The 4,543-nt window shown below is 36.0% G+C and overlaps 1 long non-coding RNA gene across 1 annotated transcript; it reads left to right on the top strand.

The window, feature by feature from the left end:
* Window positions 1-764: 764 nt before the first annotated feature.
* Window positions 765-4,287, top strand: LOC111608813. Its single transcript, XR_002752866.1, has 3 exons — window positions 765-865; window positions 4,106-4,174; window positions 4,268-4,287. It is a non-coding gene; the product is annotated as an uncharacterized LOC111608813 (long non-coding RNA).
* The last annotated feature ends 256 nt before the right edge of the window (window positions 4,288-4,543 follow it).

Raw genomic sequence — 4,543 nt, 5'->3', positions numbered from 1 at the left:
CAGCAATCATAGCATGAAAAAGCAAACAGTGCTAAAGAATAACATAGATGTGTGCAATATGCATAAGTAGGACACTGGTTATATAGACAAGTGTGACTTTTAATAGCATAAAAGCTATTTTTGTAAATAGGATGAAGGTATAGTAAATATTTTTAAATCCTTTTTTTTATTTTGTAAGTGACACTTTAAAGCGTTTTGTTCTGCCAGAGTTTGTTTCAATCTGCACAGTTTTATGTTCTATAGAGTAATCTTCAGTGGCCACGCCTGCATCAAAGATTGAAAGATGAAGAATTATTTTTGTTGTTTTTGCAATATTTTAAGTGTAGCTCTTGTTCTTTAATACATGCAATATTTTAGGAATGATTTCTTAGTGAATTTCTAAACTGCTCTTAGGATTAATACTACTGTCTTGTCACAGTAATATACACAGTAAATGAGGATAATTGCATTAGTGAAACTGTTCAGTGTTTACATTAAATGGCTACAGTGAGTACTCTATACCAAGGGTCTCAAACTCCAGTCCTCGAGATCCGGTAAACTGCAGTTGTTGGATGTGCCACAGGTACAAAACACTGGAATGAAATGGCTTAATTACCTCCTTCTTGTGTAGATCAGTTCTCTAGAGCCTTAATGACCTAATTATTCTATTCAGGTGTGGTGCAGCAGAGGAACAGCTAAAAGTTGCAGGACACCTGCCCTTGAGGACTGGAGTTTGACACCCCTGCTCTATACATAGGCTGTTTTGCCTTAATATTATTTTTTGGAGAAGCCCAAATGTTATATTAACTGCATTATGAAAATATATTTCTTTGCAGACTTGAAGAGCACGAAACTGTGAAGATCACCCATCAACGATTTGAAAAAGGTAGTTTTATAATTTTTATTTTCATCAGGTTTTGGGAATTAAATGTTTTGTTGCAATTTTATAACCATTTTATCAGGCAAGCTTTATGTACAAATTACTACTTCTGCCAAAACTGACAGTAAATAAGACTCTATAATAACATTACACTTAGGAAATTCCTTAATCATGGGTACCAGAGTTTGTTTCAGAAGTGGGGTACCACTTCTGAAGAGTGGTACCCCATGAATGTTAACATTTAGAATTAAAATATGAACTGAAAGATGAGTCATTTAACAACGGTTAAGTTATTGCTTTTGCCACTGTAAAAGATCTAATCGATAATGCTTTAAATGACACTAAGGCAATTATAAATGAGTTTAACATTAATTTTGTCAATGTGCTTTCAAATTTGTCTGGAGAAATTAAGTGATCTGTAGAAAAAAGCAATTTTAAGTAGATTTATAGAAACAAATGCAATATTTCTCAGTGGCGTGTGCAAGAGTGACATGATGCAAGTTATAAATTTTCAAAATAAAGAAATCCCTTGACACAAATCAGTGTTGAAACAATCTTTAAATTTATAATCAAAATTGAATTATGTTCTAGATTTTGCTAATTATGTACTTAATCAAGTATTTTTTTTATTTATATACTTGTTGCCAATATTTGAATAAGCAGTGCACTGAGTAATAACTGGATAACCAGTTGCATTAGTATCATAAAAACTGTGACATCTGAGACATACATTTATTTTATGATTCAGGGATGTTGTCTTTACTCAGGTTGTTTGGTTGTTGCACTTCTTGTGAAATATAAATTTTAATTCCATACTAATTTTACATCCTGAAAACTCAATTTGTCCTTGCTTATCACCTTTTAAATTTCAACTAACACATAAAGTACCTTTAATAGTAAAATTCTTATGATTAATTATTGTGTTAAATAAAAAAGCATTTGGCAAAGACAAAATTATATTTCAGTCTTTAGACAAGTATTCTATCATTCCTTAGTAAATAGCCATCTGAAAGTGTGCTTTGTTTGTGTTTTTACAGATTTAAAAAAATGGATTATTATCGTAGTTCTCGGACAAAAAGAAGACAAATTAAAGCCAAAGTTTCTGAGCATTTAAAGTTTTTGGAAGACTTCAAGGTCAAAAGTGGCACATTTTCTGATTTGGATTATGCTTCGGAAGTGGACAACCAGATTTCCAGTGAAGAGTGGAACTTTGAAGCTCATTTGAGTGAAAAAGAGACTGATGCAGAATTTGAAGATGAACATGAAGAACAATCAGTTGCTGGAAGAAAATTTACTGCCAGTAGCTTTGAAATGGATTTGAACAGCACGTCTGAAGAAATTGATCGCACACGTACACTTAAAGTAAAGCTTGCTGATTGGGCAGCAAATTGAAATATCTCACACAGTGCATTGACAGAGCTGCTACATATTTTAGTGCACTATGGTTTGGATTTACCCAAGGATTCTAGAAGTCTTTTGTCAACTCCCAAAACCTTTGAAGTGAAAGAAATGGGACATGGTATTTACCATCATTTTGGACTGGTTAAGACACTAACTTCACAGCTTTTAAATGACTCTCATCTTTCAGTTGATACGTTGACTCTCCGGGTGAACATTGATGGCTTACCACTCTTCAAAAGTTCAAAAATGGTGGCCTAAGTTCAAAGGTTGTGGCCTATTTTGGCCATGATTAAGGAATTTCCAAAATCTGGTGTGTTTATCATTGGCTTGTATGCAGGCGTGGCCAAGCCTGACTCTGTCACGAAATACCTGAAAGAGTTTATTGAAGACCTGAAGTCAATAACTCAAGAGGGTTTGAATTACAGAGGAAAACATTTTAATGTTGCACTTCCAGATGCCTTCATCTGTGATGCACCTGCTGGGGCATTTTTGAAATGTATCAAAGGTCATTCTGGCTACAGCTCCTGTGAACGCTGTGTAGAGCATGGAATTTACATGGATAAGAAGGTTGTGTTTCCTGATTATACAGCACCTCTACGAACAGATGGAACTTTTGAACTTTTGACAGATGAAGACCACCATCATGGAGTTTCACCCTTGCAGCAGCTTGGTGTAGGAATGGTGTCAAGCTTTGTGCTTGACTATATGCATCTGATTTGTTTAGGACATGTTAAAAAAGTTATAAGTTTGTGGATCAAAGGACCTTTAAGGTGTCGTCTGTCTGCAGTTACCATTTCAATTATTTCTAATCACTTGAAATCAGTGAGAGATCACCTTCCTAAAAATTTTTCTAGAAAACCACATTCACTGATGGACTACAATCAATGGAAGGCAACAGAATTCAGACAATTTCTGTTGTACACTGGGCCAGTGGTTCTTCAAGGACGACTATCAGCACAAATGTACAACAACTTTATGTTGCTCTCAATAGCAATGACACTTCTTCTCAGTCCTGTTTTGTGCTGTAAATACTGTGGCTATGCTGGAAAACTGTTGAAGTGTTATGTTACCAATTTTGCGAAGTTGTATGGAACAGAACACTTGGTCTACAACACCCACTGTCTCATACATTTAGTTGATGATGCCAGAAAATATGGTGCCTTGGACAATATTTCATGTTTTCCCTTTGAAAATTATCTTGGGACATTGAAGCGACTTGTACGAAGACCCCAAAACCCTCTCCAACAAGTCGTCTGGCGTTTAGCTGAAAAACCCATTCTGGGAGAAGATGGAAGACAGAGTAAAGCTCAAATTCCACATTCATGTGGTCCAACTCTCCCAGACTTTCCAGCTCACATGCAGTTCAGGCAGTACAGACATGAGGGAACCGTCATATCATGTTGTGTAGGAGATAACTGTTTTGATGTTGAGGGCAGAGTTGCTGTAATAAGGAATATAATACAGTTGTTATCTGGAGCCATGTACACTGTGTGTCAATTTTATGAACAACAAGACTGTTTCTGCAGATACCCTATTGATTCATCTTGTCTAGGAATCAGAACTATGACACAACTTTCTGACCATCTTTATGGTGTACCGGTGACAAGCCTGACAAAAAAACTGGTAGTCCTTCCTTTGCGGAACGGTCATGTTGTTTTTCCTCAGTTACATGACCACTAATTTACTTAATATGAACTTCCAGCAGGTCCTTCAGCGTCGTGGAATTCATTGAAGAATCAACAGAGGGAAAGAAGTTGGTGGATATTATCCCATCATGTTGGTTTACTGATGCAAACAAGGTTCAGTGCTTCTGGCCAGCAGGCCTTGGTATAAATGTCACTAAAGCAGTAAAGCAACAACTACAGCCAGATGCTTCATGGAAGATATGCTGTGTGCGTGTTCTTGGAAATGCAGGTGACAAACATTTACTTGTATGAAAATTTTGAAAACGTGAGCTTTAGATTTACAAATGTGTTAATCCTTTTTTTTAAAAATTCTTTTCTAAAGACTGCTATGGAGAAGCACGACAAAAGCTTGCAAGGGCAGAAGCAACATCAGATCTTCAAACAGATAATGATATCCCAGAAAAGCGACGTAGAAGGTTAGTGTGGAACAGGGACTTATGTAACACACAACTCTAAATCTTCTGTCTTCCTAGTTGTCATTTGAGCCGCTCTCTATTCCTTTACCCATTTGGTTCTCTTTGCTTTACTTTTTTCTCATCCTTCAGGACTTAAAGGAACAACATATTTGTAAGAATGGAAAATTACACAGGAAAAAATG

This window comes from Xiphophorus maculatus, chromosome 1, assembly GCF_002775205.1.
Source record: "Xiphophorus maculatus strain JP 163 A chromosome 1, X_maculatus-5.0-male, whole genome shotgun sequence".
Classification (NCBI taxonomy): domain Eukaryota; kingdom Metazoa; phylum Chordata; class Actinopteri; order Cyprinodontiformes; family Poeciliidae; genus Xiphophorus; species Xiphophorus maculatus.
Note: the sequence above shows the minus strand (reverse complement) of the source record. Positions and strands in the feature narration are given on the sequence as shown.